Here is a 22167-nt window from a genome sequence, read left to right on the forward strand (position 1 = left end):
GTGTTTTAATGTTTATACAAAGTAAAAAAAATGTTTAAGATACCGCAGAAAAGAAAAACAAATGTACAATTTATTGACTGACACACACTATACAAGAAAGCTTATACGCAACTTTTTTAGTCTCTCTGTAGAGCTACACAAAGTTTGTCCTTCAATTTCCAAACTCCAAGGCAGCAGCATTTCAAGGTCATGCAAACTGAAGGAGGCCTATCTTCAATATCATGATGCTAAATAACAAAACTGCAGCAAGAAAAAAAAAAAAGAACCATAAATCAGAAAGGCCATCAGTAAAGAAAACTTGCCATAGTGACTGGAATACTGTGCTCTTGCCTGCAGAGTTCCTTGTGTCTGGGTTGGAATGTGTTGCTGCACATCAAACATTCCAATGACCTTCATACCTTATTCGAAAATCTAAACTAGCATCAAGTCAAGACTCTATAAACTAGCAAACATGCTAGTGCAGTTACTGGCTGACTATTAGAAGCACAATTGTAAACTACTGAAGGGCATTACTGAGCGCCTAGAAGCGACAGACAACAAGCTTACCTGCAAAGCGCAAGGGCAAGAAAAAAAAAAAAATCCCTCACCAAAATTAATCGGTAATGTCATGTTCCATTGACTTTACAGACCATTAACCCCTTAATTTATAAGCATTTTCCATAAAAAGTGTCTTTCACTGGAATTATATGGCACTGGCATTCGAAGCTAAAGTAACAGCTGTTCTGTACATCAGGAATTACTCAAAGGCACGTTGTGTATGAATTTTCCTGGAAAGGACACCCATGTCTTAAGCATAAGATTTCATGCAAAAGCAAATTTTGCAAAAGTAATTTTGCCCAATTAAATGGATGGTGCATTCTCAGAATATTGAAAAAAAATTCCCAAATCCACAGGATGCACCAATGTGTACTCAGATTGTGTGTGTACATATACGTATGTTAACACACAAACATTCACTCACACTTGCATTTCACATGACCTTACCCAAATAAAATTCTGAATAATATTTTAATGCACTGCCTCATCTTGAAAATTATAAAGTAAACTTTGTACAGGTTTCATACCTCTGCATATCAACCTAAGTGTAAAATGGAAAAAAAAAAAGAAAATCCACACACTAATGTACAAGAGGTGCAGCAGAAGGTATGCCAGGAATGCAAGGGGCCATTTTCTTAGACAGTACAAACTTGAATTTCTCAGAGTAAAGAGGAAAAACAGCATGCAGTATTTACTTTTATGCACAAAAATACAAAAACAGAACTTACCATCGACACTGCAAAATTTCAGGACATTCTCATTTCACAAGACCACGGCACAGCTCAAGCACTTATATTTTTCCCCTTCAGCTTCACTCTCACTAGCCCTCCCCCCTCTCGGGAAAGAGAAAAAAGGACAAAGGCATGAGGACATGCAAGGAAGATACTGTGCAATATCCTTTTCTCAAACCCAACAGACAGAACCTGCTCTCCTTGCAAACTCCTCGCCATTTTTCTTTGTCTTTCAGCTGACCCCTGTCTATGTAAAAAACTCCCAAGTCTCCAATGAAAAATCCTGCAGCCTCCTTCCACTTTAACAGTCAAAGGCATTCAATCTAGCTTGCTACATGACACCAACACCCGCCTTTCCTCCTGCCCTATTTGCTGCTGCTTGTTATTTGAGGACACTGCTCAGCTACCATTGGCAGATGAGATAATCAATCAGCTCCACTGTAACACTTCCTGTTTAAAGTTACCTTGAGACAAACAGGGGTCAGACCAAGTGACTTTAAAGAACGGAGTGCATTCATTAAAATGTATTCACAGTTTGAGACAGCAAAGATCTGTATTAATAAAATGCACATATATTCCTAGATTTTTAGATGACCTTTCATTTACAATTTGTGCAAATCAGCACAATTCATTTAAAGTACCAGCAGATTATCTGTGCAGTTTAAAAATTAAGCAAGAGTGTGTGTAAATATTAGCCTACATATGGAACACAGAAGGGGACATTTTTACAATACACTTATGCCAAAAAAAAAAAGGGACATAAGGCGCACTCTGGACACAGTATCCAAGCGCTTTTTTTTTTTCCAGCAGTGTAGTCAAACACAAAGCTAACAGCAGGTTTTACACTACATTAATGACAATTATTACCCAACGGTCTACACGAGTCAGCAAATTTTTCAGCTCTGTTTACCAATGTAAAACCCGCATGTTCTGCATTTTACAGCATTCCTACATGAGTTGTAGACATTAACTATGGTATTGTTTAAAAAAAAGTTACTGTAACTCTGAACTGGGAGAAGGGAAGAAGCCAACATGCTGCAGCGCCACAACAAGGTAGTACACTGGCATGAGTAGCTGCAATTTACATGGAGGAGAGTGACAGATGTGCAGGTAAATTAGGTTGTAGAAGTGAGATTTTTACATTTAGATACGCTGAAGAACTGCCAGGTGTTTGCACAGAGTATCATTTTAAAATCACTTTGTACTACTTTTTCTCATTTTGCAAAATACCTCTGAAGAACATTTAGGTGTTGGACAAAAAAATGGAAACACTACATGACTAGCTGGTGTGAAAGTGACGTTTTGCGTTGAAAGTGGAAGGGATGCAACACTCCTTTTCGATTCTGCTGTGTGATGAGACACCTAGCTAACAGTTGGGAAGCCTCACTTTCATCATGCACTGCTACTGTGTTTCCCCAAAAATAAGACAGTCTTATATTTTTTTTTTTGGCTCAAAAAAAAACAAAAAAAAAAAAAACACCACTAAGCCATATTTTTTTTTTTTAATGTCCAGGTGTGGACAGGGGGTGCAGAGATGAGCTGCAGGCAGTTGTGGATAACGGTTACTATAGAGAGGGCCAGCTGATCACAGCTGTGATCTACAGTCAGGTGTTGCAGAGGTGCATGGACAGGTGAGTTTCAGATAGGGTGCAGAGTCGAACTGTGGCCGGGGGGTGCAGAGCCCTTCCCCCTCCACTGCCCTCATATGGTTAGCTAGCTTTGCAAAACAGCCGCCAGCAGCTGGCCCCTCTCTATAGTAACTCCCATTTCGGATCCTATCATCCCAAACAGTGCACCAAGCGCACTTACTCACCGCTCCGCCTCTTCCCCACTGGCCGGTGATCACCCATGGGGCATCGGCTTCCATGCATTAGGCTGCAAGATGAGAAGCCCCGCCCCTAAACACACTGCGCCCACAGATATCTATTCCTTCCGTCCCGCAGGGAGTACAGAGGAAGGGAGGTTCTGTGGAAGCAGATGGTGCTGTCACTTACAAGAAAGACTGTCACTTGCAAACATGAAAGCCACGCTATTGGTGTGCACAGAGCCAGTGCCAGAGGTGGCGGAAGGGCGTTCCTCCACATTCCGACTCAAAAAAGAAGCTGATCACAACTAGGTCTTATTTTTGGGGTAACTCTTGTACTTTAGCAATTCCCAAAAATAGTACTAGGTCTTATTTTCGGGGAAACAGGGTATTACTATAGAGTCATATCAGAACTTACTGAGCTTCAAAGAGGGAAAACTGTGACTGAAGTTGCCAGTTATTTGCCGTGTCGTGAGGTACAGGATCAAAGGTTATGACGGCATATGCATTTTCTGGTAAAACGTCATGGGAAAAGCATAAACGCAATTAACACAGTCAAATGACCGGAAGAGATAAAAGGACAGTTTTCAGTCCTGTGAAGACAGAATGAGCTCTGCAGTCACTTCTGCAGCAGTTTTCTTTTATTCTGGGCCACAATCCTGTGCAATGTCATTTTATCTCTTTTGGTCAGCGGACCATGTCGATTGCACTTATGCGTATCCAACGTTTACCTGGAAACAGTATATGCCGTCATAACCTTTGATGCTGTACCTCGCAACACTGCAAATAAATTGGCAACCTCCGTCACAGAGGAACCAGCTAAGCGGGCACCAACAATTTCTCCTCTTTGAAGCTCAGTAAGCTCTAACAGGACTTCACATTACTAGCAGTGTATGCAGTGAATGATGAAAGCAAGGTTTCTACCCTGTTAGCTAGGTGTCTCATCACACAGCGTAAACTAAAAGAATGTTACATCTAATTTCAAACGTTAAACGTAGTCACTTTCACACCTGCAAATCGTAGTGTTTCCATTTTTTTTTAACTAACCCTTGTAACTTACATTAGGAAATGGTGCTTTTGTCAAGCCACCACCCTTTTGCCCAGTGAGGCCATGTACTCCCCATCCTTTCACTCTCTTTCCGCACATTTCTAGAGTGGAGAGAGAAGTCCGGTGCAAGCTTGGAGACTTGCAACTTGTGCAGGATTAAAGACTCAATCCCCTATGACAGGGCCAGCCAATACCTGAGCAGTCAATCACCATTGCTCTTGTGTAACTGGAAGGGAAGCGAGTCAGTCTCCCACATCCATACAAGAATTGAAATTCAGCCAGTTCAGCAGTTACTGGCTGACTTTCACATTCCAAGTATAGGCAAGGAGGTTGTACAGAAGTCCATCTACTAATCGACTTTTGTACAACGGCCCAGTCAGATTTTTGTTGCTCGATCAGTGTTGCAGGCTATTGCCTGCAGTCGTGATCTGTGTATTCTGACAACAGAGATGTCTCCTTTCTGTCAGTGTGTATGGATAGGGGGGAATGGAATAAGGTTTTTTTTTTCCCCACCAACCTGCTAATTGAACGGAAAAAAAAAAAATGGACTCATCAATAGGCTACCATAGACATAGCTTCTGGCAGCCAATGGGGGGGAGGGGGGTGGGGGGCATGACGCAAGTAAAGGGTAGCTGGAAAAAAAGCAGTGTGTCAGGTAAAGGAAAAAAAAACAGTCTTGATTAATCATTATGATTTGGATCATATTTTAGGCATCTTTTCTACTATGATTTTACAAACTACAGAGATTAGTGGTAAATGGGACCTCTTTGCAGGACAAGTTTGAAACAAAAATTCAGAAAATAGAGCAAGGATTAATAGCAAATAACTGCTGAGCTCATGCTCACTGACCTGCAACAATGAAGAGGGAATGGTCTATACCTGCCACGCAGGAGGTTTTCCACCTTTATTAAAAAAGACTTTGGAAACTCCTTTGTGGACAGACTTGTGCTAAGCAGCAGGGATCTGCCCATTTCAACAGATTCCTGCTGATTAGCCGTTTCAGCCTACAAGAGGAGCTTTAACGAAGCCCAAGAACTCTGACCTGCGCTGCTTTGATGGAAGAACATAGGTCTACACTAAGAAACCCATGGATTTCAGTGAAGATTTTCTCAGATCCGAGAGGGTCTGAAGATTGTAGGCAGATGTTCATATAGTAGCCCAAACAGTGTCTAATACGAAGGTTGGTTGTAGGCCTTTGTGATCTGTTCTAGTGCTCACTGGCTGTGCTCAATGGCTCCCGCTGCTGTCTCAGCCAATGAGGATAGGGAATCCCAGGATAGCCAAGACTCCAGTGTACATCGGTGGATCGAGAGGGGGCATGAGTAACTGGGGGGTGGAATGCTGCGCACAGAAGGTTTTTACCTTCATACATAAAAAAGGTAAAAAAAACCTTGAGCCTTTACAACCACTTTAAATCGTAATGGTAGTCATTACATATAAAATGTATACTTCGTAAAAGCCACAATGAATGTGAGATGACGGAACTAGAAAGCTGAAGGCTCAAACAACTTTATGAACCATAAGAGTTCATGACACTGAAAATCTTTTTCCGCAATATGCATTCACCAATTGCATTCAGAAAGAGTTCTTATGCTGTCACCAGGATCCAATGTTATAGCGCTCTCTTTCTGAACACTACTAATGAACCATTTTTTCAACAACTTTTGTGCTTGTATTAAGTTCTGCTTTCTGCTTAGCACTACTTCCAATTGTGCTCTCTCAGCTATGTCCATGGGTACCCATTCACAAAAGTAAAGGGGAGGTGAAGTGTAGAGGCGACATGTGTACACAAACAGACAGTTACGTGTTCAAAAATGGAATCCTGTAAAGGAGAAGCTCTGTTTTTTTAAGTTGGCAAAAACCTCACACAAGTAAACCTTTCATTTCAGAGAAATATATGAGCCGTCATTGCGAACATCCTTGAAAATGAGGATATTAGTTGCCTGTCTCTGGCTTTGAGGACTCATTCAGCTGGGCACGGTGACCCATTGTCTGTACGAAGCCACTTTTTGCTGTGTGTGCATCCACCTCGGAGCTGTGCTCAAGGCAGCCCATAGAAGTTGCGCAGACACAGCAGGTGCACGGACACAGTCGCAAGTCAAAATTTTACATACAACCAGGAGAAGGTGAACGAATCCAAATGCATTTTATATTTTAATACGTGACCATTTCCAAGCAGCCACTGCGTTTGTATCCTTTTCTATGGGCTGCCTGCGCTCAGCTCTGATGCGGATGCAAATGCAGCAAAAAGTGGCTCAGCAGAGGATGGGTCTCAGCACCCATCTGAATGAGCTTCAATCCGGATTTGGAAAACGTATGGAAAAAAAAAAAAAAATAATCTGCATAGTTCTTCCAGGTCCACTCAAATCATCAGATTTATAGCTAAGCAAGCACTTAACAGAGTGTTCAGTATTGTCTGCCTCTGACAGGTTTCTGTAAGTTTGACCTAACAAACAAGATTTTTCTGATAGGAAGATGATCAAAAAGAGGGGTAATTTACACATCTGCATATATACTAAATAGTTAAAGCAGCCCTAAAATAAAAAACTAAATCGTTCCTTGGGAACCTCACAAAAAAAGGCAACTTCAGATATTTTTACACCAAGAAAAATATGTATATTTAAGCCTTCTGCCGTGTGTGTGTGTGCGCATCTGATGCATAGGAAAAAAAAAATGGATTTTTTGTTAGGGACCTGTAAAGCATTGCACCCATGATCAGCAGATTGTGGGTGTAATGCCACAGTGCTGAAGACTGTCTGTGTATCTGTTTGCCTGTACCTCCAATGCGGGCAAGCAGTTACACTCTGATAAGGAGCTCAAATGAACTACCTAGAACACGCAACAGCGCTGTGGTAGTTCATTGAGAACTACAAGCCAACAGCTACAGAGGCTGTCAGGACTTGTAGTTTTCCCAATCACAAAACTGTGAATGGATGATGAGGCCCCTGGGTCCTGTCGCACGCCCTCTTTTTAATTTTTTTTCCCTAAATTGTGACAGCCAGCCGGAAGAGGGTGTATGTGTGTGTGGAAGAAGATGCCCCACTAGCTGTCACAACAGTGGAGGGGGGGGGAGGTGGTTGGAGTGTCTGTGGCGCCTGGTGCTACAGTAACAGGTTACATGCTACACCAGGGTTGTCAAACTGGCGGCCCTCCAGCTGTTGCAAAACTACAAGTCCCATCATGCCTCTGCCTTTGGGACTCATGTTTGTAACTGTCAATCTTGCAATGGCTCATGGGACTTGCAGTTTGGCAACAGCTGGGGGGGCCGCCAGTTTTACACCTGTGTGATACACCCTGGATACTTATCATGAGAATCATACTGCAATGGTGTGCACGTGTTTTCATGCTTTAGGCAGCCCACTGAAAAAAAAAAAAAAAAGAAAGCGTCCGAGAAATAAGAAAATGAGTCACCCAGTGCTGGGCATCATGCAACAAGCAGCACATGTTAGACCTAATATGACTGATCCCATCTTAGCAAAGGGGTAGGCATGAAGACAAGGATTGCAAACTATGAAGAGCATGTGAAATATGAATTCTTTAGGGCAGTTGCAAGTGTATTATGCTTCGAAAATTGGCCACACATGAAAGAGACTGCTGAAAATAAATCCTGTTTTAGTTGTAGGATTAAATAAGGCGTTCGGATCACACTGTTGCTATTCCTACAGAAACATTCAAATGTGGCCAGCCCTGTTTAGAATGCAGTTCAGTTCCACGTTGAAGAAATGTATGTGGACATGAGAATTCCATCTAACACCCAATGCAAGTATCCTATTTATTTTTCTGATATAAAATGGCATGGGGCTTGTCTCGGGAGTGGTAGGGGTAGTGACATCTTATTCTTTACTTTGCCCACTCGCGAGAACCAAAAACAGTCAGACCTAACAGACTTAAAGCAAACCTGTATTTTACGCATTCCGGGCAAAGTTGACAGGTTTACTTGAAAACCTACCCACTTCCCTGCAGATACTTCTCTTCACTACACTTCCCAGCATGGAGAAATAAACTGGTATTAAATGGGCAAACATTTTTTGTTTTAAAAACATGCAATTTTGAGTAAAACATTCAATATTTAGGTTTTTCTGGTGAGGTTCACCTATCTATAACACTGGAATTTTCTTCACATTCTATCAGACAAGAAATCTTTTGGGATATCTGTTCTCTCCTTTACTGGAAAAAAAAAAATCTTTAATATAAATGAAGGGACATCGGAGGAATCAGTTACAAATCTGGAAAGCACTTTCTGGGCTCTATGGGTAGCACAGACGTGTCAGTTTTCCGTTAGGGCACATTTAACACCACTCTCCCTAAATAGTATTGCAGCTTATAGGTCCCTTTGATGTGGTGGCTGCATTAGTTTTCCTTTTTCAGACTTTGTGTTTTAACCTCCTAATCCTGCTTATCTCATTTACTGTCCTAGACTGAGAATCATACTGAGCACCGATAACCCTAGGAAAGGACTATACAACACCTCCCCATCTTCCGCATAATGAGGAGGCTTTTTTTTAGTCCATAGTGACAGCTGAAAACCCTGATAAACGGTCAAGAGGTAGAGAGGGGGTTGCATATACAGTACTTAATAGTAGCGCCTCCAAATGGAAATTCTGGTGTCGAAACCGAAAATTCAGGATGCTTTTGGCCGAAAACTGAATTGGGCAGTTTTTAAAAACTTGTATATTTTTGGGGAAAAAAAAATTACACTTTAAATGATTAACCCCCCCCCCCCAAAAAAAAAAAACAATATATACCCCAATGTTTTGTAAAATATGAAAGAGGATGTTACGGCAAGTAAATAGATACCAAACATGTCATGCTTTAAAATTGCGCACACTCGTGGAATGGCGTCAAACTATGGTACTTAATCTCCATGGGTGATGCTTTAAAAATTTCTACAGGTTAGCAGTGTAAAGTTAAAGGAGTTTTAGTGAGAGAATTATTGCTCTCGCTCTGACGTTTGTGGCGATACTTCACGTGTGGTTTGGACACTGTATACATATGTGGGTGTGGCCTATGTAAATTTAATCACTTTTATTCCCATCACAAGGAATGCATGCATCCCTTGTGATAGAAATAATTAGTGACAGGTCCTCTTTATGGAGAGATATGGGGTCAATAAGACCCCACATCTCTCCTGCAACGTAAAGCATTAGATCAAAAAAAGAACTGATCTAGCGCTTAAAAAAAAATTTAAAAAAAGGCATTGTTTACAAAGTACCAGAAGTGACATGGCTCAGATGAGTGGAGGCCATCCTTCCTATCTCTATGCCCAGCACTGGGATCGTTCGATGGTTTCTCAGGTAAGGCTGAGAACTGAGCGGCAACCGGTGATGGCAGCGGTGGGCGGGGTTATTTTCGGCACCTGTATCGGCGCTTTTTTTTTTCCCCATATCGGCCAACAGCCGATAGGGGTGTTTTCGGACGAAACATTTCAGCTACCGAAATTTCGGTGCACCCCTAGTACTTGCCCATTTTCAGAGCGCACAGGTTCAGTCCTGTGATCCTGCACCCATGTCAGCCAGTGGCTGCTAGAGGAATGGGAATACAAACAATGGCTGGGATATGGAAGCGTATAGGTGACGTCACAGATCCAGGCTTTACCAGCTCCTCTCACCTGCAGCTGCCAATGGCTGACACAAAGGGGGAGATTTACTAAAACTGATGCATCCAGAATCTGGTGCAGCACTGCATGGTAGCCAATCCACTTCTAAGAGCCAATTCATACATGTACAAGTTATCATGCGACTTTGGGGTCCAAAGACACGTGACAAGTCACACCCCATGTTTCCCAAGGAGTACCATTCATATCTATGCAGCTTCAAGTTGCAGCGGCTTGAAAGTAGTTCCTGCACTACTTTGGTCCGACTTTCATGCAACTTGAGGGCCATAGACTTCAATATAAACCCTCTGAAATCGCACCAGAATGTTATACATGCGACTTGTGTGTAACTTTGTACCGCACAAACAGTTATCCTTGCTCAAAGTCGTATTCCTACAAAGTCGCATCAAGTCACACTATAAAGTCGCAATGAAAAATTTGCACGATTGTGAATGGATCCCAACTTCAGTTTATTCAGTTAAGCTTTGGCAAAAAAAAAAAAAAAACACCTGGCAGCTGACTGGTTTCTATGCAGAACTGCACCAGATTTTGCACTCACATGACCAAACAAAACTGAAAATAGGTAAATATTAGTGGTGCACCGAAATGAAAATTCTGGTGCCGAAACCGAAAACTCAAAATGCAGTTTTTAAAAATGATTTTTTTTTTTTAAAAAATACACTTTGATAAAAAAAATTATATATATATATATATATATATATATATATATATATATATATATATATATATATATATAATTTTTTTTGTAAAATATGAAAGAATGTTACGGCTAGTAAATAGATATCCAATATGTCACAATTTAAAACTGTGCATGCTCATGGAATGACGTGAAACTGCTGTACTTTAAAATCTCCACGGAGTGATGCTTTAAGAATTTCTACAAGTTAGCCGTGTAAAGTTACAGAGGAGGTCTAGTGCGAGAATTATTGCTCTTGCTCTGACGTTCGTGGCGATACCTCGTGTGTGGTTTGAACACCATTTACATATGTCGGCATGGCCTACGTATGCGTTCACCACTATTATTTAATGTTTTATTTTGGGTTTTTTTTGTTGTCTTGACCTGGAAGTGATGTGACGTCATTTCCAGGTCCCCGTTTGGAAGATTCCTGGTCATTGAGGCCAGGAAAAAAAAATGTAATGTGGTGTGATGTGCACTGCATTACATTCAGTGGAGTACAGGAGAAATATCCAGCATCTTTTAGACCCTGGATGTCTTTTTAAAGAAAAAGAAAAAAAAAAAAAAAAAAAAAAAAAAAAGGGAAAAACATTTTTTTTTTAAATGGAAATTATAACCACCCCAAATTTTTCAAGGCCCCCCACACACATGTATGCACACACAGACATAAAAGCACGCACTGGGGCGCCTACACATGAAAACGATTGCAATACACGTTACATATCGCCACGCATGCCAGAATGAGAGCAATAATTCTAGTGCCAGACCTCCACCGTAACACTAAACTGATGACCTATAAGGGGCTTTAAAAGCGCCACCTGTAGAAAATATAGGGTACTAAAGTTTTTTGCCATTTCCCGACTGCACACAAATTTAAGGTTTGACATGTTGGATATCTATTTACTCGATGCAACCTCGTCTTTTATATTTTACAAAAAAAAAAAGGGATAATTTATTGATTTTTGTGCCCTAAAATTAACTCAGGTGTATTTTTCACTGAAATTTTTGCATTTCCTAGACCTTTGTGATAATATTGTGTGACAAACAATTGGAACTACCGCTACTTTATTCTCTATGATTTCATAAAATTTATAATGTTGGGGGTTTGTGTCATCTTCAGGCCTTAAATGATTTTTTAAATGTGTGCAAAAAAAAAAAAAAAAACACAAAAACTGCTCTGGCAGTGAAAGGGATAAAGGATAAGCCCGACCCTCCCCTTTCCTGAGGAGCACCCAATCAGTGCTCATTACACTGCAAGGTCTCTCCCCTCCATGCTAGTACCCGGGTGCGGTGCTTGAGACAGGCAGGGAGGAGGAGACAAACAGCGCAATGTTAAAAATAATAAAAACGTTTAAGTCGCCATAAAGCCCCTTTTGTTTTTAAAAGCCCAGACATTACTTAAAGCAGATTTAAATACGGTTTGGTTAAAATTTATGTTTTTTTTATCAAGACAAGTAGATTGTCATGAGGGACAAGTAGATTGTGACACCGATTTAGTCCCTGGACAAGTAGTTTTTTCAAAAATTTCCACACCTGTGTGTATGTTTGAGATATATATATATATATATATTTTTTTTTTTTTTTTTCCCTCTTACTACTAACACCATAACCTAGAACCAAAGCAGGGATATCACATATGTGTATGTTAATTGTACCCATAGTAATGAGTAAAGCTCAGAAATAGTGCGCATTTGGCTTTTTATTTATCCTATCCAAGACATACTGCCACTAATAATTTAAAAAAATGCTTAAAAAACCAAAAAAAAAAACAAAGAAGAAACTAATGCAGCTATCATATCCAAGAATTGGTAAGTTGCAATATAATGTGTGCATGTGTACAAAATATCCACCGTAATGCACAGGCATCTGATTTAAAATAACTGTGTGCACCAAATTAACATTACATTTTATTTGACCAATGTAGCTTAGTACCAATAACTGAAACATTAAATCTGCCACTGCGCGTTATTGTTCAGCCATTTCAATTTTACAAAAGGTAAAAAGTTGCTGGGACCACAGTACAATGCTTTGGTGCAGTGGTTAATGCTTTAACATCAACATTACAGACAATGACTTGATATTTGCAAACAAATAGCAGCAGGAAAGCTTAAGGCTTAAAATAATGAAAAGACCCTAATTTATTATGACAGTACTAGAAGACTGCCCAGCAGCTTCCTGCATCTGCCAGAAGCCAACATATATTCCCTGTTGTGACCACTTGCTCCTGAAGTTATCTGTGTTTAGGGATATATTTATTTCATCAATTCCGCGCTGGAGGGGCAACCCATAATTTGCAAGTAACAGTAGGAAAAGATGCATTTTCAAGAAAAGAGAAACATTAGATACAACTTTCAATTAAAACAAAGCAAAATATTAGCAATCTTCCAGTGTTATGTCACAAAATTACAAAAATGAACAGTTTAATTACAAATTATTAAAAGATTTGGAAAACAAAAAATTACAAAGTTACTATAAAACGTTTATAGGGAAAAAAGGCCATTAGCTTTTGATGTGCCAAGCTGAGCATGGGTCTTTTTTGTAAACATCAGCTGGAGGGCTGAGCAGATTCCTGGATCCGCACAGGCCATGTGGCTGGAGGAACCCTCCCTGCTGTGCCATTGTTTTCCGACAGCTGTGACTCCTCTGCTGTCAGAATACACTGATAGGGAAAAAAAAAAACAAAACCCTGCTGAACCTGATTACTGATGAACCATCCATAGCCAACTTAACTAACTATGCTTAACCCCCCCCCCCCCCCCCCCACATTCTGCATATACTGTATTAAAAAGATCTGTGTACTTACCTACTTTTCTTCCAGTTCAGTCATATGGAGAGCATTCTTACACAGGGGAGTTGGAGGTGCTAAATTGCCTGACCAGGCTAAAGTCCACTGTTGGCTGATGTTACTCAGGTGGTCCAGGCTCTGAAAAGATCCGGACCGCTCCACCCAGAAGCCTGGAACAGCACCTGGCTCAGCCTCTCAGCAATCCACTTAGAGGCTGAGCCAGCTGCACCCGCGCCCTCTACAGCCCAATGTTACATTGAGCACCGGATGGGCAGAGCAAAGAGACGAAGTCTGTCAGTCACTGCTCTCTACTCAACGCAGAGGGGGAGAACTGAGCAATCAGCTGTGATTGATTACTCAGTTCTCAGTGCAGAGCTGGAAGGGGATAAATGCCGTATCCATCTAGGTGAGTATTTATTTATTTTAAGTCCATACTTCTCTTTAGCAAGATGAACACTTGATGGGAATGCCCTTTCCTTGATTTTGCAGAGACCCATGTTTTGGACCTAATTCCCTATCTTCCCCCCTATGGGCCCCTTGATCAAGCTGCCTATTTGTCCCATCTATTTTCTGGACTGTGTGAATCCTATTGGTGGGAGAGACATAAGTATTTGCCGATAGTGTTTTTTGTGTACCACACTGAAGGACTCTCAGAAGTTTCAGAACTTTCATTCCATGCTTGTGACATGACTCATTGGCAGGAGATAGGAGAGGGGGGTCAGTATGCCTTTTCCCATCTCTCTCCCTCCCTGGACACAGCAATGGTGAAATCCAGCTGGGGTAACATCACCCAAAAGGACAACCTCTTACTCTTCTGCTAAATGTGAGTTTTAAAGGAGCATACATTATATCGGCTTGTGAGGGTGACTAACTTTCCAGAGGAGTTAACGTACTCCATAGCTTTGAGAGCATACTTCCAACAGTCACCTTGTCTATTTCATGCAGCGACTTCCCACTTTTGGCACTATGCTTCTGGAACAGGGCACTAGAGTCAGGGTAGGTTTTTATGGGAATGACTGATGAATTATGCTGGCGGCTGGTATCAACATTTATGGACACACACATACATATATATTTGCACCGAATTGAAAATTCTGGTGCCGAAACTGAAAATTCAGGATGCATTTGGCGGAAAACCGAAATGGGCTGTTTTTAAAAATGAAAATATATTTTTGGAAAAAAATACACTAAGCAAAAAATTATTTTTTAAATTTGAAAGGATGTTGTGGCGAGTAAATAGATACCCAACATGTTATGCTTTAAAATTTCGCACACTCGTGGAATGGCGTCAAACTATGGTACTTAAAAATCTCCATGGGTGACGCTTTAAAAATGTATATAGGTTAGCAGTGTAAAGTTACAAAGGAGGTCTAGTGCTAGAATTATTGTACTTGCTCTGACATTCGTGGCGATACCTCACATGTGTGGTTTGAATATGGTTTACATATGTGGGCATGGCTTACGTATGTGTTCACCACTACGTGCGAGCTTGGGGGGATGGGGGCACTGTTAACTTTTTTTTTTTTAAATTTATTTAATTTTATTTTTTTTTAGATTGTCCCTTTAAAAAAATTTTAATCACTTTTATTCCTATCATAAGAAATGCATCCATCCCTTGTGATAGAAATAATTAGTGACAGGTCCTCTTTATGGAGAGATATGGGGTCAGTAAGACCCCATCTCTCTCACAATCTAAAGCATTAGATCAAAAGATATTGATCTAATGTTTAAAAAAAAAATAATAATATACACACACACATATACACACACCCCATATTCTCTATTTCCCATCCTTTTTTAAAGTGGTTCTAAAGTTTACTTTTTTTTACCTTAATGCATTCCCTGTATTATGGTATAAAATGTTTTTGACACTAGCGAGACATTACATATCCAACAATCATTCTAGGGTCAATATTCACTGTTAACTCTAAACTGATGACCTGTAGAGCTTTTGAAGCATTGCTTATGGAAAATAAAGAGAAAAATTTACTTTATTGTACTTTTTAATGAAATTGATAAATTGTTGCACAAATATTGTGTGACTTAAAAATTGCAATTACCACTGTTATAGTCTTCATGGTCTCTGCTTTCTGAAAACTTTTGACTGGGGTTTTAAACAAATCTTCAGGCCTTAAAAGATGTTTTTATGTGTGTGTAAGGCTACGTTTACACTAGCGTTGTGTGCAGGCGGCAGAGAGGTGTTTGGGAAGCGTTTTTACCGCTTCCCAAACGCCTCGGACAATTCTGCACATTGCAGCACATGGTGCTGTTCTAACAGGAGCGTTAGCGTCGTGGCAAAACGGACGCCTCTGGTTGAGTCAGGAGGCGTTGAAGCCTCCTATTCTAGTCTATTGAGCCGCACCGCAAACGACCGGCGTTTGCGACACGGTTGCGGAGCGGTAACACCATTTAAACTTCATTATAGGCGTTTGTGGGGCGTTTTTAACGCTCGGTAAACGCCTAGCAACCGGCGCTAAACCGTGCATGCAGGGTTTGCCGAGCGTTAAAAAAGCTCCGCAAATGCCGGACTAAGGCTACGTTCACACTAGCCTTGTGTGCAGGCGGCAGAGAGGCGTTTGGGAAGCGTTTTTACCGCTTCCCAAACGCCTCTGACAACTCTGCACATTACAGCACATGATGCTGTTCTAACGGGAGCGTTTGCGTCGTGGCAAAACGGACGCCTCTGGTTGAGTCAGGAGGCTTTGAAGCCTCCTATTCTCGTCTATGGTGCCGCTCCGCAAACGCCGGCCGGGCGACGCGGTTGCGGGGCGTTTGCGGAGCGGTAACACCACTCAAATGCATTATAGGCGTTTGTGGGGCGTTATTAACGCTCGGCAAACGCCTAGCAACCGCCGCTAGGCCGCGCATGCGGCGTTTGCGGAGCGTTTGCCGAGCGTTAAAAACGCTCCGCAAACACCGGACCAACGCTTGCCAAACGCTATAGGGGCGTTTGGCAAGCGTTGGCAAAACAGCCTAGTGTGAACGAGCCCTTACACTTGCCAAATGCTATAGGGGCGTTTGGCAAGCGTTGGTAAAACAGTCAAGTGTGAACGAGCCCTAAAATATGTAAAAATGACCGTCAGTGAAAAGTTGATGGAAACAATGAATATACCATAGGAAGAATTTTGTTTTATTTGTGAAACAAATGAAAATTAAAAATTGGCTGAGAAATCCAGCCAGAGTTGATAAAGCGGATCTTTGCCCTATAACTGGACTTGGCTCCTCTCCATTAGCTCTCCCACTGTACATATATAGGGTGGGTTTTTTTTTTTTGTTTCTTTAAATTTCTTTTTACCACTTAAAGACCAAGCTTTTTTGGCACTTTGTTTACATGTATCAATTAGTATTTTTGCTAGAAAAATTCTTAGAGCCTCCAAACATATTTTCTTAAATAGGAGGCCCTGGAGAATAAGCAGCGGCTATAAAAAAAAAAAAAATTAAAAAATTAAAAAAAAACCAAACTATTTTTTGGAAAAAAAATACATGAACACCTTGGGACACTCGCCATTATCACTGGGCGTCATATGACGTCCTGTCAAAACTAGCTGTTCACACAGCCGCGGGACACAGCTGTTACCACTGTCATGTGACCGCTGTGACCAATCACAGCAGATCACATGTCAACTGTATACAATGGATGGCTTCCTGTCATGCCATCCATTCTGTACAATTATGTTGTTAGCGGTGACTGGTCAAAGCAGTCACATGATACAGCCGGCCATTCACAGGCTATCTGTATCATGTGATCAGCTTTGCCCAATCACAGCTAATCACAACAAAAGACTGAATGAATAAGTTTCATTCAGTAACAATGATTGCAAATATCAATGTGTTAAAAAAAAAAAAAAATCCTGATCACTTGCTCAGAGTAGTTCAGTGTTACTATGGTAACATTGTATTGCTTTGGTCACAGTGTGCTGAAAAATAAAATAGTAAAAAAAAAACAAAAACCCAAACATTTGAAAAAAAAAAATACAAATTCAATTATTATTTTCACCAAAGAAATGTAGCAGAATACACTTTGACCTAAATTTATGAAGAAATGTTATTAATTTGCAAAATTTTATAACCTGAAACAAAGAAAAGTGCATTTTTTTTCCCAAAAGTTTCAGGTGTTCGTTTTATTTAGCAAAAAATGAAAAACTCAGTGGTAATTAAATACCACCAAAAGAAAGCTCTATTTGTGTGAAAAAAAATGATAAAAATTTCATATGGCTGCAGTGTTGTATGACCGCGCAATTGTCAGTGCGACAGCGCTGAAAGCTGAAAATTGGCCTGGGCAGGAAGGGGGTATAAGTACGCGGTATTGAAGTGGTTAAAATGTTAATGCAAAAAAAACAAAAAGGAGAAAAAAAAAAATACATAACACAATTTTTTGTAAATCTAAAATTTTACTATCCACAGGTGATGGTTTAAAAGCCTTTGCAGGTTTCCACTTTAGATTTATAGAGGAGGTCTGATAGTAGAAGTACTGCCCAAAGAACTGACGTTCATGGTGATACCTCACATGCGTGTGACAATAAACATGTGCGTTCACCATTGCGCAAAAGCACAGAGGAACTTTAAAATTTCTTCCTTATTTTTATAATTTCATGTTATTTTGTTTATCACTTTTATTGCTGTAACAAGGAATGTAAACATGCATGTGACAGCAATAGGCATGCGACAGGTATTCTTCAACAAGACCCAAAATCCCTCCTCTGCCCTTAAAAGCATCTGATCACACCAAGATTGGTATGATAACATTCTTTTCATTTTAAAAACCGGCGTCAATTATATCCAAGTAAACCGGAAGTGATGCAAGGTTATTGCTTCCAGTTCCCTACATCAGAGTCGAATGGAGCGGTTCTACTCTATAATCAGCCAGTGAAAGCGCCGCCTAAGCGATTGGGTGTCCCAGTGGGACGGGACATCCCGTTAAAGCCTTGTTAGCCACTTGGAGTGCAAGTACAAGAGCCGACCGCTGGCTCTAAGAAACTGTACTGGGATGATGCCTGCAGTTGTGGGGATCATACTAGCACAGTGGTCGGTAAGCCGCAGCTCGCGAGCCACATGCAGCTCTTTACAAACTTTAATGCGGCTCTTCTGTGTGCCGGGCGCCCGCTCCCCTCCCTCCTCTCGGGCGGCCGCCCCAAAAGTCAGGACTCCGCAGCTAGCCCAGCAACGGGCAAAGTATGGCCCGGCGGACCTTTTAATCCGGCAAGCGGAGCGTGGCAAATATTGGCTGTCAGGATGTAGGCGGGGCAGCGTGACGAACTCCTCTCCTCTCACAGTCCGCCCTGAAGACCGGAACGGCGCGGGAACACGGCGAGAGGAACGCGCGGAGCAAAGGTAAATGAATTGACACAATATGGGGAATGAATTACTATAGGGGGGATGAATTACTATAGGGGGGATGAATTTTCAGTTTTAAAAATGTGGCTCTCAAAATAAATTTCAATCGTGGTTTTGGCGAGATTTGGCTCAGTTGAAAAAAAAGGTTGCCCACCACTGTACTAGCATAACCACCTGAAGTCCAGGGGCATAAGGTTAAAGCAGAGTTCCACTCACTCTGTAAAAAAATAAAAGTCAGCAGCTACAAAAACTGTAGCTGCTGACTTTTAAAAAACAGCCACTTACCTGCCCCACGATCCCACGTTTCCGCCGCTGCATCCTGTTTCACCGGCTGTCCTGTATTCCAGACGCCAGCATCTTCAGTGTGGGCACTCGGCTGTGACAGCTTGCGGCTTCACAGCCAGGTGCCCACTGCGCATGCGTGAGTAGCACTGCGCTTCCTGAATGGCCCCGTCATCTTCTGGGACCTGTCACATGTCCCACAAGACTTCGGAAACGGAAGTTGTCCTCCTACCCTCCCCGTTTGCCTAGGCAGCAGAAGTGGGAGCAGGTACCTCTCAAATTCGGGTACCCGCCCCCCCCTCCTGAAAAGGTGCCAATCCTTAATAGGGAGCGTGGGATTAATATTTAAAGTGGAACTTCCCCTTTTGGGTGGAACTCCGCTTTAAGAATTAGTTTCAGGCTGCCCCCTCATCATTTGCCTAGGTGAATGACATCAGTGCTCTCTGCGATGTGACGTTGACATCCCAAGAAGAAAGGCGAGCCCTGCATATCAATCTATTCACTAACAGAGGAGGTCCTAGCAGCGTATCATGGAAAGGCCACAACAGAACCAGAAGCACTGGTGTAGCTTTCCAATGATGTCACAGAGAAACATGGTGACGTGAGCCCTTTAGGCAACTGCTTAGCGGAGGATCTCTGCAGGACAACATTGGATCCACTATGTGTGTATCTGAAGTGTGCACAGCCCAGCATCAGGTATGCGGGACAAGAGAAAAAAAAAAATGGGGGGGGTTGAAATTCCTCTCCACCTCTGTAGATCTTTGTTCCCCGCTATCTGTAATATACAGCCCCCTATGTTAGGGAGGAGAGAGGGAGGTGTTGTGTAGTCCTAACACTCCTCTCCTAGGGTGATAAAACTGCTCCCTCCTGCTAGGACAGGATGGTTGTCACCATAAGACAGGAAGTGTGTTCCTGGCAGGTTCACTAGGTAAAATAAAAGACGGGAAAAAAAAAACTAAACGCAAACGAATGCAGCCACCAAATCTAAGGAAGGGCAAGCTGCAATAAAGTCAGTCTTTGGTCTAGATATGCATAGAAAGAGGCAAAACCACCAGGATCTAGGGACTGTGAAAAGAAACTGTGTTGCCCATGGCAACGAATCACCATCAACCTGCCTTTCTACGTGTGCTGGGGAGACCTGTCCAACCTGGCCTGACCTCACACAAGAGAACATGGCAGGCTCGCTCTGTCCCTTTCCCTTGTACAGTCATCACTCCACAGATCATTCTGCAGAGGACTACAGCTCCTTCTAAACAATAGAGACCCGGATGAGCTGTGTGAGGCGCCATGCCCCATCCTCCGGTCCATCATCTCTCCCTCCTTTCCAGACAATCTCGTTTCCGGACTAACCGACCAATCACACCGGGCAGACCGTGGCCTCCACCAATGAGCGGACCCGAGGCGGGGAGAGAGCGGCCTGTGACCGGTACACACGGCAGTCCTCAGAGCCCCGCTCACTGAGCCTACAGGAAACACGGCGCCGCTCTACACACAGACCAAACCGCACTCACCGAGCAGCTCCCCTCACAGCTCACTCACCTGGCAGTCAGGGCGGGCACAACAGGCGTTGAAGGCCGCACTACGAAGCTAAATCAAAGTACGCGCGTCCAAGGGAGCCTTCCGTTACCGTGTTACCAGCGCCACGGGAGACGAGGGGGGAGGGGCCGGCGGGAACCGAAACAAGATGGCGGAAGCAGGAGGAGGGTATTACCGCTGCTAGAGGAAGTACGCATGCGCTTCATGTTCTGGGCCCACCCAACATGCAAGGAAAGCGTAACCAATAGGAAGGCGAGGGGCGGTGTTAGACAGCCAGAGGTCATATTTCCACAGCAGTGCGGCCTATAGGGTTTGATTTGATCCGGAGAGAGGGCGCCTGAATCGGAGGTGGCTTCATTCATACTGCTGGAACCTGGCGCAGGAAGTGATGGAGGAGTAGAAACCGACTAGACAGCAAAACCAATTAGGAAATGTGCACTTGGAATCTAATTGTGATCAAAGTGTATGTATAACCAACACATATTTAAAATGGATTTAGGGCTGGTTCACACCAAATGCAGTCTATGATTGCCACCTCATCCCTTTAAAACCAAACACATTAATGGCACAGGTTCTGAGGCTAAATTAATACAGACAAGGCACTAGGTCAGTTTAATTGCCACCTTAAACAGCCACAGAGCCTGTGTAATTAATACCGGGCTAGACAAATCCCAGGTCACAATGGTGACTAGAAATTGTGTCCTGGTGCCAGGGTTTACACATATTGCCTCCCATAGACTTCAATGGAAAGTCTTGCCCCATAGACTTCAATGGCAAGTCTTGCCCCATAGACTTCAACGGCAAGTCTTGCCCCATAGACTTCTACGGGAAGTTGCCTCCCATAGACTTCTACGGGAAGTTGCCTCCCATAGACTTCTACGGGAAGTTGCCTCCCATAGACTTCTACGGGAAGCTGCCTCCCATAGACTTCTACGGGAAGCTGCCTCCCATAGACTTCTACGGGAAGCTGCCTCCCATAGACTTCTACGGGAAGCTGCCTCCCATAGACTTCTACGGGAAGCTGCCTCCCATAGACTTCTACGGGAAGCTGCCTCCCATAGACTTCTACGGGAAGCTGCCTCCCATAGACTTCTACGGGAAGCTGCCTCCCATAGACTTCTACGGGAAGCTGCCTCCCATAGACTTCTACGGGAAGCTGCCTCCCATAGACTTCTACGGGAAGCTGCCTCCCATAGACTTCTACGGGAAGCTGCCTCCCATAGACTTCTACGGGAAGTTGCCTCCCATAGACTTCTACGGGAAGCTGCCTCCCTTAGACTTTTACGGGAAGTTGCCTCCCATAGACCTCTATGGGAAGTTGCCTCCCATAGACTTCAACGCGAAAATGCCTCCCATGGGCTTCAACGGGAAGTTGCCCCCCATGGGCTTCAACGGGCAGTTGCCCCCCATGGGCTTCAACGGGAAGATGCCCCCCATGGGCTTCATTGGGAAGTTGCCCCCCATGGGCTTCAACGGGAAGATGCCCCCCATGGGCTTCAACGGGAAGATGCCCCCCATGGGCTTCAACGGGAAGTTGCCCCCCATGGGCTTCAACGGGAAGATGCCCCTCATGGGCCTCAACGGGAAGTTGCCTCCCATGGGCTTCAACGGGAAGTTGCCCCCCATGGGCTTCAACGGGAAGTTGCCCCCCATGGGCTTCAACGGGAAGTTGCCCCCCATGGGCTTCAACGGGAAGTTGCCCCCCATGGGCTTCAACGGGAAGATGCCGTGTGGCAAATTGCATCGCGCGACGTCCCGGACACTGAAAACCCATGCTAAAAAACAAAAAAACCGATGCTGCTTCCTAACTTTTTTTTTAG

General features: G+C 42.9%; 1 protein-coding gene across 3 annotated transcripts in view; it reads right to left on the reverse strand.

Moving 5' to 3' along the window:
* The window catches only part of NFYC (nuclear transcription factor Y subunit gamma), an 81064-nt gene extending 60532 nt beyond the window's left edge, over positions 1–20532 (reverse strand). The window contains exon 1 of one of the 3 annotated variants that reach the window (XM_089673873.1): positions 20351–20532. The gene's annotated coding sequence lies outside the window, so the exon portion shown is untranslated. Of the gene's footprint in view, positions 1–1265; positions 1557–20350 lie in introns of those variants that run through there. The other 2 variants (XM_089673871.1, XM_089673872.1) reach the window with 2 other exon arrangements.
* Positions 20533–22167: the final 1635 nt, after the last annotated feature.

Source organism: Staurois parvus, unplaced genomic scaffold (genome assembly GCF_062004578.1).
Source record: "Staurois parvus isolate SC_StPar_1 unplaced genomic scaffold, SC_StPar_1.0 ptg000145l, whole genome shotgun sequence".
In the NCBI taxonomy this organism is placed as follows: domain Eukaryota; kingdom Metazoa; phylum Chordata; class Amphibia; order Anura; family Ranidae; genus Staurois; species Staurois parvus.